General features: G+C 50.8%; 1 pseudogene; it reads left to right on the top strand.

Annotated features, from left to right (window-relative positions):
* Positions 1-3,187: 3,187 nt before the first annotated feature.
* On the top strand, positions 3,188-5,905 carry LOC111141080 (annotated as a pseudogene).
* Positions 5,906-13,364: the final 7,459 nt, after the last annotated feature.

Genomic DNA, 13,364 nt, shown 5'->3' with positions numbered 1-13,364 from the left:
AAATCTGGACAGTGGAGGAAAAAAAACAAAAGTGTCACAAGCTGCTAGGTAGAGCCTGACAACAAAAAGTGGTGGGAGGAAGAGGAGGCAGAGGACAGAAAAATATGGATGGCCCCTCTAAGTCCGAGAGTGGAGAGTAGGGGAGAGAGGGTTTGGGGCACAGGGCACAGAGAGGGGTCGCTAGGCGGAAATGCATCCTTACAAGTCCACTGGGTATTAAGAGGGCATCCCACTTGAGCTGGGTTTCTCATGCTGGGTTTCACTCCAGAATCAGCTGAGGAGCATTTCCCAATTCTTATCGCTCGGGCATCATCCAAATCAATTACATCAGTACCTTGGGGTGGCCTGGGGACTGGCATTTTAAGCTCCCCCTGTCATTGCGAGGTGCAGCCAGGATTGAAAACTACTGTTCTGAAGATCGATGAGTACTTTCATATAACTCAGTGACTCTGGGGGTGCGGGGTGGGGTTCTCAGTGCACTACAGGGTATGTATGCCCCACACTGAGCTCACACTACGGACATGTGCTGTCATCGGCATCCAATTAACTGCAAGCCAGCTCCCATTTTCAGAGATGGCTCCCATTCATTGAGCAGGTATTTTGCCTTTCACTTCAATCTCACAACACCCGGTGAAGTAACCACTTCCCGGATGAAACTATGACATTTCAGGCACCAGCCGGAAGGAGCAGCCGACCAAGACGCAAGGCAGGGGCAGACTGAGCTCTGGCATCTGGCTCTAGCCCCTCCTGGCTGGTACACCAGCTGCCCTTCATGTCCTGCCCAGGCCCACCCTCCCCTCAGCCTCTGCCCCCCCCACCCCACCCCCAACACCACGACCAAGACTCCCTGAGGGCGGCCTGGGCGCAGGAACCTGGGACAGCGCTGAACCTGGACAGCGCTGAACCTGAATGCCAACAGTAGATGGCCCCAAGACCGCAGCTTACCGGTTCTAGAGAGCAAGGCTCCGCATAGACTCCAGCAGAAATGGAAGCTTAACTGAAACTAAAGGGAGATAAATATCCATGGTTGATTTTTTTGAGGGGAAAGAATGAGATTACAGACAAAGCCAAGCCATATCCATTTACAGGGGAACATGGGGGTTCGCATAAACACTTAGAAGGTCTGGATAAACGCAGACCAAATCATTCCGCAGTTGTCCCCAGCGGGGCACTGGTGTTGGGCACCTCCCAGTTCTGGGCATGGACCTGTTTTCTCTGTTCATTCACCTCCCAGCAGCTGCCCTGCCTCCAACTTGCTCTCCCCTCCTCACCCTGCTTTCTTTCAAGCCTCAGCCTCTCTGGCTTAACAAGCTCTTCTACTAAAAAAAATTCTACATGCTTAGAAGAAGAAACCAAGAGAACAGAGAAGCCAGTAAAGTGATAGCTCTCTTCTTCTTGTTTCCTAATCCCAGCCCCAACACCAGCACCTCCCGGGGACAACTGCGGAATAATTTGGTCTGCATTTATCCAGACCTTCTAAGTGTTTATGTGAACCCCCATGTTCCCCTGTAAATGGACATGGCTTGGCTTTGTCTGTAACCTCATTCTTTCCCCTCAAAAAATCGACTATGGATATTTATCTCCCTTTAGTTTCAGTTAGTATTTATTTAAGTAATCTCTACACCCAATGTGGGTTTCGAACTCACAACCCCGAGATCAAGAGTCACAGGCTTTCCCGACTGAGCCAGGCAGGTACCCCTACTGTGGATATTTTCCAAGGCAACATAGATCTTCCTCATTCTTGTTGAGAGCTGTACAGAATTTCAAAACATTAATTCCCATCATTCCCCTATCAGTGGACATTTCCATTATTTCCACGGTTTTGCTATTACCAAAAAAAAAAATAAATAAATAAAAGCTGCTGGGAATAAAAGAAGTTCCTAGAAATGAGATTAGCTAGATCGTCAGATGTGACCTTTTCAAATTTTTCTAACGATGGTGATGATGGTGATAATAAAAGCTGACTATATTTAACAGACATACCTTCTCCCAGAGCCCCCTGATGAAGTTCTGATTCCACAATCTGACAGTTGAGACCCCCATCAGCCTGTTCACATCGATATTCCTTCTCTGGCCCTCCTGTTCCTATCCCATCAGCTTTCACAAACCGTGTCCACGTACTGCCACATCTCTGGGCATGTGTATGAGCCATTCCCTCTTTCTGGAAGGCAGGGTCTTTAAACAATGAGGATTCGTGACTTTGCCTGATTCTGTGGCTGGGCAGGTGATTTTTCTGCAGGCTCACCTGGCCTCACTCCCGTAGCCGCGTTGGTTGCCGGAAGGTCCGAGATGGCCTCTGTCGCTGCCTGGTAGTTCATGCTGGCCGTTGACTGGGACACCTTTTGGCCTCTCGTCTTCCAGCAGGCTAGACTGGCTTCCTTGCACGGCCTCCGAATGGTGTTCCCAGAGAGAAAAGCCCCAGGGCATAAGCACTCATGAAGCCTCAGTTTACACCGTGTCTGCTTGGTGTGCCACCGGCCAAAGCAAGTCACCTGGCCAAGACCAGCATCAGCTGCGAGAAGGCTTAGCACCTGTCCCTCGACGGGAGCGGGGCAGAACTAGACCCTCGCTTGGCAGCTGGACCCGTGAGGTGAGAGAACTCACATAGCTGGGGGATGTCCAACAGCGCGGATCTGGATGATACCCGCGCCTGCTCCAGAAGCTGGAGACAGACCAGGAGAATGACCAACCACCTCCCTCAGGAAGCTGCAGACCAGAGCGCCGTGAAGGCCCGGGTGTTCTTGGGAGGAGATCACCAGTGGCAGCCACAGACATGCGTGCTCCCGGCGTTCCCTCCAAAACCTTGCCCTTCAGTCACAAGGAGTGCGTCCTGCTGCTGGTGTCTTGCCGCGACAGCCTAAGGACCCAGCTCTATCTGAGGCCGCGCTCTTCCTGGGAAGTCCCTGCCAGGCACGGCACATGGCAGAGCACTCGGGCCGTTTCTGTCCAGCGCGAATCTTCTAAAAACTCTCTCGGCTCTACAACTCCCCACTGTTCTGGCCACATGTCAGGTCCGTACCAGCGGCTGAGGGTTTCCTGACTCCTCCCCTATCAGCATTTTTCATGGGTGCTATACCCCAGGGGCCATTGGCTCTGCTACAATTATTGGAGCATTTCCCATGCCTCAGACACCGTGCTAAGTGATCTGTGTGCATTGCCATTTACGAGGCGGGAGCAGAGAGCTTCTATGGCTGGCCTGGAGGCTATCCGCCAGCAAGAGGCGGAGCCTGGATGGGACTCGGACTTTGGGTCTGGGTCTCTGGAGGGCAGGTTCATGAAGCAGTCAATCTTCATTCTCCCTTCTCTGGCCTCTCACTGGGAGGTTTTCCAGACTTTAATTCCTTCCATATTAAAACAAAACAAAACAAAACAAAAAAACCCTACACTTTTCTTCTTGGAATTTGTCTAATTTTGGAATGAAGTTTCCTGGTAATCTAGTCACACATTTGTTAGCAAGAGCTAAAATTAAAGGCTTCTCCCCAGTCCCCTTGCCTCAGAAGTGCCACAGCGGAGACTTGGGTCTGATCAGAAGGTAAGCACTCCGGGCGCAGGGAGCACGGGGAGCATGGGAAGGGCTCCGCTTCCCCAAGCTCAGCAGGTCCTCAGAGGCCAAAGACCTGAGTTTGGTGGATGCTATAGCAGTGAGGAAGTGGAGGGCTTGGGACCCCTCGCCCTAGAAATGTGTCCCTGACCCACGAATGACCATTTCCCCCGCATCGTACCTGCCTCACTGCAGAGACACGAGGTGACCTGCCCCTCTCGCCTGGGGGAGGGCCCCTGTTGCCATGAGAATGGCTCTGTTAGAGACTGGAGCCTTTATGTCTCCAGGAATAACATCACAGCACACTGGCCCCCTCTCCCTGCGGCCCCTCTAGACTCTTCTATGCGTCAGAACCCTAATTTCCTCTGTAACTCCTTTCCCATCCATCTCTCTGATCTAGATAGCCGCCAACCCCCTACCACCTCCAAGGAGTCAGTCTTCAAAATCCCCCAGAGATTTCCCACATCAAATGAATGAAATAGACGTATCAGAACAGGATTAAAAGGGAGCAGACTGTGCCATCCCTCCAAGGTGCCACTTGGACATGTGGGTGACTTTTGAGCTGAAGGCAATCAAGACCCAGCAGACTCGGAGAAACCTTCACTTCTCCCTTAAATGCCTGCAAGAATGTAGATAGGGGTCCTATGCCAGAAACAAAGCAGGTGCCAGAGGAACATTCAGCTGAAAGACTTCTCTGCGTGGAGGGCGAACATCTGATCTCACACACCCGCTCTTCTCACCTGCCTGTGGATTGCTCTTGTTCCCTCTGAAGCCCCAGTCCCCTAACTCACCTGAGTGCCCTCGGCCTGTGCCACCTCCACTTGCCAGCCCACCCAGCCCTCCACCTATGTCCCGCCATGAGACCCTGCACCCACAGCCAACACGGATATCAAGCTGTAGATGCCAGACCTTACTGTGGAAGTGAAGCCCTGGCCAAAGGCATGGATTCTAAGGTCCCACCCAGAGCTAGGACCCTTCTCCCCGAAGGAAGTGCCTGCACCGGGGCGGTCCGAGTGAGATCCCCGCCACTCCCTGCCCTGTGCCCATTGGGGCCCCCCTCCATGCCCTCTGCCCATAGAACCAGCATGTGCTGTGGACACCACTGACCCTCGACCCTCACGACTGCCCGCCCTGGACAGACAAATACCTAGATCTGTGGCCCCGCAGCTGCTGCCTGCTGGCCTTTCCACTGGAGGCCACCACGGCTTTCGTGGACCACCAGAAGCTGGACTGCCAGCTTTCCAGAAGTCCCAGCTCCTGCCTGGGCGCAGAATGCAAAAGCCCAAGGCCTTGAGCTGCCTCCCTGGAGGGAGACAGTCTGCAGGGGCCTGAAAACCAATGTGCCATGCTCTGTGGGACCGTGAACTGTCCATCTCCCTGACAGAACCTGAGGCCCCGGCGGACCCGCTGGCAGAGGTGGCTGCCGCTGTGTCGGCAGTGGTGGGGTTGGAAGCTGAGGCCAAGGGCCCCTGGGTGAGCATCGGCCGGAAGCAGAGGGCCCCGTACCTAGTCCATAGAAAACCCTTGGTTCCTTCAGTAATCTCGAAGTGCATATGGGCCGGCTTCCAGGAAGGCAGCCCTCTGCCAGCGACCAGCATCCCTATACCTGGACCCGGGCCAGCGACCAGCATCCCTATACCTGGACCCGGAGCAGCAAAGAGGGCCGCAGGAAGACCCACCAGCAGATGCACCCTCGGAGCCCCCGCAGGGCCAAAGCCAGCAAAGCCCCTGCCACCGACTCTGACTCTCTGGAACCAGCTGCCCAGGCCACTGCCCCATCAGCAGCCTCCCTCCCATGCAGCTGTGGGCGGGTGCTGGAGCTGCCGCCACAGAGAGTGCGGGGCTCCGGCAACAGAGAAATGAACCTGCAAAGAGCCAGATGTCCACCAAGAAGATGCCAGAGCTGTGGTGGCGTCTGGATGCCACCATCTGGATGCAAGAGCCGTGGGCCTGGGGGCATCTGCGAGTTCTGTGGGAAGCATTTCACCAGCAGCAGCGACCAGATGGCGGGCCAGCGGCCTTACACCTGCGAGCTCCGCTCCTATACCTGTGCCCAGAGCAGCAAGCTCAACCCCCACCACCACCTGCATGGTCTGGAACCTTTCAGCGCCTGCTTCGAAGGACCCCATTGCTGTTTGTCCTTCTGCCCGCGGCCCGCCCAGGACAAACACCCACAGCAGAAACACCCCGAGGTGGGCAGCGACACCTGAGCTGCAGGAATGCCCTCTCTTCTGCCCTTGGTACCACTGTTCCCACTTCTATCGACCTCCTTGTCCTCCCTCTGCTGTAAGTAAATCGGTCATGCCTGGTTACAAAACAAAACAAAACATAAAAACCAAGAACAAAAAAAGTGGCCTATAAGCCTCAGTTGCCTGATTGCCTTTGGGTCTCCTATTTCTATGAGGCGGGCTCCCGTATGTACAAATTAAATTTGTTTTTCTCCTGTTAATCTGTCTATGTCAATTTAATTATTAGATCAGCCAAAGAACCTAGAAGGGAAGAGGGGAAAAATTTCCCACCCCTATAAATCAACCAGTGCTGACTTGGCTTCTGGCCCAGTTACTGTGTCTTGGAAAATTCCTAAGCCACTGTGTGAACCTGGGGAAATCACTTACCTCTTTGAGCCTTGGTTTTCTCATCTGTAGAAGGAGCATAATAATAATACCCATCTCCTAAAATTTTAATGAGGATTTATTTTGCACAAACAGGTGTTTGTACAGTGCTCGGCACAGCACCGGGCACACAGCCAACACTTACATGTCAGTTACTGACTTCCTCTGTTGGGGCCGCTCTAACGATACTATAGACTGTGATACTATAGACTGCACAGCTCGTAAACAACAGAAATTGATTTCTTACAGCTCTGGAGGCTAGGATCAAGGTACCCATAGCTTTGGTGTCTGGAGAGAGCGTGCTTCAGCACTGGTGGCCATCCTCACGGGGGCTTTCAGAAGTCTTCTTTATAACGGAGATTACCCCAATCAAGAGGGCTAAGCCCTCAGGACAGGATCCGCATCCCAAAGGTCTTCTCTCCTACCACCATCACCTTGGGAGTTAGGGTTTCAGCATATGAATCTGGAGGGCACACAAACACACAGACTAACAGTCACCAGTTACCCTCTTACTTTTGGTTCTTCAAAGAATAAGACTTGTTCGTGGTTTATTTATACGTGACCCCAGAAAGTACAGTGGGGAACTGGGAGAATGAAGGGAGAAAGGTCAGTACAAGGTATTGGCCGAGTGGGCTCCTGCTGTTAGCACCTGGAGATGAGGCCCTCAGGAGACCCTCTGAGAAACAGTGTAGAAACATCAGGATCTTTCCCCCAGAGGCTGGGAGGCTGGGCCTTTATCCAGACTCTCCTCCCCGACCCTCTAGGGGTTGCCCTGGGAGGCAATGACCAGCCTCCTGTACATCTGAGCACATCTGCCTGAGGAGAGAAGCCTCAGCAGAGAAGAGAGAGGTGGGTGCTTGAGGAGGAAAAGGTGAGCCCAAGGGCCGACTCTGGAGGGCCACAGGGCTGCGGAACGGACCATGTCTCGTGTCTGCTCTGGTTATGTGTTTTCACAGGACCTTACAATCTAATTTCACTGTTCTCTACGCTGCTCAAATTTCAGTACTCAAACTGGCCCCATGGTTCACTCAAAGGGAAGAACACAAACTCCAGCTATCAAGGGCTTCTGTGTGCTAGGGACTGAGCTCAGCACCCAATCCTCGCAGGACTCAAAAGCTTGGAGATTAATGTCCCCATTTTGTAGGGAACAAAACTGAGGCAAAAAGAGATTTGGTAACTTACCCAAGATCATACAGTCTGTAAGAGGCAGAAATGGGGCTCCAATACACAAAATAAGATCTGGCATCAATCATCTAGACTTCTGCCGAATTAAATTGAAACAGCATAAAAAACAAAAACAAAACCTAAGAACCTGAAACAGCACGATTCTATGAAGTGGCCCTGAGCCTGGTGAGTGGCTAGGACAGAGCCAGGTACTCAAAGTCAGGTGCCAAAAAGGCTAAGTTAATGACCTCACCGAACACTTCCCAAATCTCCTCCTCCCAAGACATCGCTCTTCTTAGGGAAGCCCAAGTCACAATTTGCACATTTAGAAGGAGAATGGCTCTGGATTCATATGGACTAGATGTCATTTTTCATAACACCCTCTCTGGTTCCCAGAATCCCAGGTGTTTTGTTCAAAACGTGCTCAGAGACTGAAATTGTCTTTGCCAATATATTATTTAACATGGGTTCATTGTGGGAATTATAGTTTATCATAATAACATTTCACAACCAGTAGCACACGGGATAACATCCCTTAATAAGCCAGGGGGAAATAATACACCTCCACGGTAGATTAATTACACTATTGTTCCAGCAAAGGGGAGATGAAAGAAATAAAGTCCAAGTTAAGCTAGGTATAGCTTTTTAAGAGGTAGTTCTTGGAAGAGCAGGCTTAACCAGCCAAGAGCTGATGTCCAGATACCAACACGAACTGGGAGCCCCTTGAGGCTAGAGCACAATGCTTTCGTGAAACCAAGGCTCAGGTGTTGGCAGGCATGGTGATCTCCTTCGTGGGGCCACTGAGTGGTCTTCACCACTGCCAGGAGAGTATCCTTGCTGTGGCGGGATCTAACATCCCAAGGTCTTCGGAGAGCTATTTAGCTATTTAGATCAGCAGACTTAACACTCTCGGCACATCCTCGGCACATCCTCACATACCGAACTGTCGGTATTTAAGGTTTAAATGTCTGTGATGTCCTAGTAGTTCCTCCATACTTTCATATGGTTAAGCACTCAGTGGCACAACGGTTTTGGTTATGTCGTCCTGCCACAGCTTCCCCAGTGTAACATACAAGTCCCACCTTCAGAACCAAACAGCTCCAATGAAGCCGTAAACAAGTAGATCTGAAATCACAGCCAATACAGAACACCTGGTTTGAATATTAAATTGTATGTCTCCCTCTACAAACTGTTATTAGTAACACGGCGCGTCCCTGCGGATTTTTAAATTTGATCCTCCCCACAACCTCAAGATAGAGCTGTTTCTGGCCCCAGGGAGACTAGATAACTATACAAAATCCCAGGGCAAGCCTCTGGCACAGCTGGGACTCACACCCATAGGTGGGGCTCCAAAGCCCCTGTTCTTTCCGCCCTCCTGCTCTGCGCCTGTGCGGTTCTCAGATGGGTTCCCATTCCTGTGCTCATTCATCCACTCCTTCATTCTTCCCCTTCCTTTTGACCACATGATGCCAGTCCTCCTGTTTAGTTCTGTTTCTGCCAACTCAGGGTCCAGAATGACACCAAAACCCAAGCTGGGGCTCCCGTCCCTGTGCCTGTTGTGTAGTGATGCCAAGTCTCTGAACTTCAATCCCAGGGTGACTCTGATGAGGGAGCAGGAGGCTGGCTGAGGACAAAGCAAAAGCTGGCACCTTGCACCCCCTCTCCACCCGCTCCCCTCGGTAATATGTGTGACATCCCTCAGGCACCCCTGGCTGCCCTAAAAGAAAAACAAATTGTTAACTTGCAGAGCTCACAATCCCGAAAGACAGGAGTCTCACTTCGTTTGCAAATGCCCTAGAGATTTACAACAAAGAAGCTATCTTCTCAATAGCCCAATTCCCAGAAATGAACAACTCAGTTCCTCAAGCCCCAATGTCGCCCTCCCCTCCATAAACAAAACTGAAGGAGGCTGGGGTAGAAGGAAATGTAAATAAAGTTAAGTTTCTCCTATACCTAAATCTCACTAACAAAGACACCTGATAGCAGGAATGTGACATCGCACCAGGAAACTCCCAATTGTCTTTATGTTAGTGCCTCATTAGAGGAAAAATGGACTTGGCTTGATAGTAACCAGGCCTTCAATATCTGGACAGTCTTCCTTACCCTGATAGCACTTCTAAACTCCCCTTTTGTTCTCACCTACCCAACTCCTGTGTATATAATCAGCCACCCCTCACAACCCGGGGCAGCAGCTCTTCCTGCCCACGGGTCCTGTCCCCGTGCTTTAATAAACCACCATTTTGCACCAAAGATGTCTCAAGAATTCTTTCTTGGTCATCGGCTCCGGACCTCGGCCCACCGAACCTCACCTAGCTTCTAGAACTTCATCAACTCCACCTGAGTAAGTCTTGGGCTGTCTGTGTGTGCACAACACGAACTCATCAGGGGACGTGCCCACCTCACGCAGCTGTAGGGCGTGAACGGAGACAGGGGTTGGAGAAAGTGCTTGGCGCCATGCCTGGCACTCAGAAAGCGCTCAGTAGAAATGTAAGCCCTGATGTCCTCTGTCAGGCAGGAAGCACCACCCAGATCTGCACCTGGATGGTAGAGTCAGCTCTGGGCCACGGGAGGATGGGGGTTGGGGGCTTGTGGTTACCTCTGAGCCAGGAACAATAATTCAACATTTATGTCCCCACTGGGAACAGGAGCCCCGACTGGGACTGTGGGAGGAGACTCCTTCTCGAAAGGGGACTTGAGAAATGGGGAAGCTTCATTTCTGCATCTGGGCCCCATTTATCCTGAGAGTCTCCACTGAATCCCACACGGAAGGCAGAATCAAAGGGGGCCGTTATTTGCATCATAAAAGAGGTGATTGAATTCAAATGCAGAGTCTTTACCTTTCAGAGTCCCCAGTCCTTTTGTTCTCCTTTCTAATCATTTCTGGCAGTTTGTTAAAAGGCTAAAAAAAATTGTGGCATGGGGAGATATCAATTCAGAAGGAAAAAAATACGGTCAGAAGAAGGGTTAATTTGAATTGTGGGCAGAAAGCCTTTTTCTTTTTCTTTTCCTGTGAGCAGCCCTGACGGGGGGTGTGCGGGGGGCAGGCGGAGGGAAATCAGCGACTGACTGACAGGGCAGAAGAAAAAGGATCTGAATTCCTGGTTCCCTTCTTTTTCTTTTCTTTTTTTTTTTTTTCTTCCCAGCGGGGATCTTTCTTCAAAGAGGAATTTTAAAACATTCTGTATACACATCTGTTTTTAAAAACAAAACAAACTGTACAACTATTTGATACATGCAAGCGGGACACTTGGCAACGCCCTTGACTGGCTGCATTCTGTCCTGAGACACAGACGAACACCGCCGACAAGGACCCACTTAACACATGGGCTTACCCTCCTCAAGATCTCTGATGGGCATATATTGCTTCCATTTCACAGATGAGGAAGCAGATTCTGGAGATCAAGAAAGTACCTGGAAAGTGCCTGAGAGAGAGACTGAATCTCATCCTTTTTAATACAAAGCAAACAGTGTAGAAAAAGACACAAAGAGACGAAGGAAAGGAAAAAAAAAAAAAGGGAAGAAAGAAGAAAAAAAGACACAGAGAAAAGAATGACTCCTTCGATATTATAAAGAAAAAAATGTAAAATATTTTAAAAATGTATAAGCAGCTAGCTTTTGGGACAGTGCACTGAGCCAGATGCTTGGTATGGGAAGTGGGCCCAGAGCAGATACAGATTCTGTGGAAACAGACCTCTGGGGCCATGCGGGGGCTGTATATCCTGGGTAAGAAAGTGAGGCCATCTGCTGGGGACCCTCCCTGGGGCTGGGTACAGTACCTGTCCTGTCTAGAAGGTGCGACCACAGCCGGTGGTCAAGACAGTGACAGTGTCATTTCTTAGCATCCCCATGTCCTCCCACAGCCATGGACAGAATCAGTAGGGGAGCAAAAGGAAAGAAACTGCAGAGAACACTTTCATACACCCTGGTGACCACATACCCCAGGAGATGGGAGGCTGGAGCCAAGCCACTGATGGTGACAGAGGAACCTGGGTCACAGCTGTGTGGGAGCGGACGGAGGAAGACGGGACTTCTAGAAGTCCCAAGAGCTGGGACTGCAGCGATTGTCTATAGTCAGTCACCTGGAGAAGGTGGTCTGGAGGACCCGGGAGTAAACACGAATGCAGGACTGGCGGGGGCCTAGACGGGCTGTGATTGGAGCGTGAGTGCAAGGGGATAAAGGGGGCCTGGGCCCTTGAGGTTTTCCAGAACAGGGGTGTGTGGGGGGATGGGGAATAAACAGAGCTGCAGTGGGGAAACCTGCTGAGAACAGCATGTAGAACGACCTAGCCACTGCACAGGAAGGCTGTGGGCAAAGGTGGGAAAAGGTCTAGCTGCTTGTCGGGGAGGGACCCGAGGAGCTAGGGCTTTACAGGATGCTGGCCGCACTGAGAGATTACCATTTTCAGTGCTTTGTGGGGACAGCAGAAGAGTGCCCTGGAACAGCACTGGACCCATGTTGGAGGCAGCGAGACAGAGTTTACTGAGACCAGGGCCGTGGGGCAGGTCGTCTTGGGCAGAAATGGAGCCCAGCTTTGATGGGGAACCAAGGTGACTTAGGATCCTAAAGGGAGAACAAAGGGGGAATTAAAAGGGGCCAGGAGGAAATGGGAGGAAGGTGGTAAAGGGAGAATGACAATGGTTTGGCAGTGTGGGCCCGGTGGGTGGGGCAATGGACATTTTGTGGTTTGACCATATTGTGTTTTCTTGAGCCAAGACTCAGTCCAGAGCCTGGGGTCACGTTCAGAGACATGGCCTAATGTAGGTGGACGCCTGGCGACAGCTGGGTTAGGTCTCTTAGCACAGTGAGGGCAAGTCCTCTGTGCCAGGCTAGAGTCCACCGTTCAGTGCAGCAGCTTGGAGCACTCCCCTCCCCACCCCCCAACCTTCTGCCCAGAGAAGATATAAGGGCCTATTCAGCCAGAGCAGCCCCACCCCGGTTGAACTGCCATTTTGTTGTAAAACTTAAATTGACTCTGCCCCCCTCCTCCAGGGGAACTTACTTAAAAACAAGCCCCAGGTAACAAAGTCCAAATACAAGGGTAGGTCAGGCCAGGTGGAAGTATTCAATCAGTTGGGGGGGGGCGCATACTGTCTCTCTAGTTACCAAGGAGTATGGGCCCCACCCTTTGGGCACCTTTTGGGCGCCAATTCTGACCAAGGTGATAGGCTGGTTCAAATGTCTACTAGGATAAATTGTAATTCAATTGGTCACCTAGCATCACTGTGCAGCTTTCTCTGTGTGTTGCAATCTCATTGGCCACCTGTGAGTGGCCAGGCCCAACCACATGGCCTTTGCTCTATAAAAGTTAGTCTGTGAAACAGAGAGAGGTCGCCCTCTCTTGTAAGAGGTGTGTCCCCGAACGTTCGGTCTGATTCTTGATGCTTGGCGCGGAATAAAGCTTTGCTTGACCTTCGCTTTCTATCAGTCTCGCTCCTTTAATCACGGACATTTTTGGGGGGACCTAACAAAGCCACCATCCTGTACTTCCCTGGAAAACTGCATTATCTGTAGCTCACTCTAGGCCTTTTTAGACTCTGAGTCTGTGGGGGCTCTTTTCCAGCTCTTTTCCAACTAGCATGTAACTGGCAGATATGCAGGTTGTAACTAGTATATAACTGACAGACATGTAACTTGTAACTAGCATGTAACTAACAGACCGTAAGTCTGTCTTGCCCCCTCCCTGCCCACACAGTTTGCCTTCATTCACAATTATTTGGACACTCCTTTACTCCATATAAATGTGTGCTTTTCTGGCTTTTTCTCGGAGCTAGTTATAACATCTGCCGGGTTCCCCTGTTGATTAACAACCAGAATACAGTTTTTAACATGTGTTCGTATTTGTATCTGTATGAGACCTGTGATCTTACCTATTTCCGAAAATTATCTCTTAGCCACAGGTATTTCCTCCAGAAAGTTCGGGGAAACCCACTGAGCTTAAATATAACTAAACACAGAAAGATAGTGATCAAAGAATTTTTTTTTAAGATTTTATTTGTTTATTTGACAGACAGAGATCACAAGTAGGCAGAGAGGCAGGCAGAGCGGG

This window comes from Enhydra lutris, unplaced genomic scaffold (assembly GCF_002288905.1).
Source record: "Enhydra lutris kenyoni isolate GAN:26980312 unplaced genomic scaffold, ASM228890v2 scaffoldscaffold5, whole genome shotgun sequence".
NCBI lineage: Eukaryota > Metazoa > Chordata > Mammalia > Carnivora > Mustelidae > Enhydra > Enhydra lutris.
Note: the sequence above shows the minus strand (reverse complement) of the source record. Positions and strands in the feature narration are given on the sequence as shown.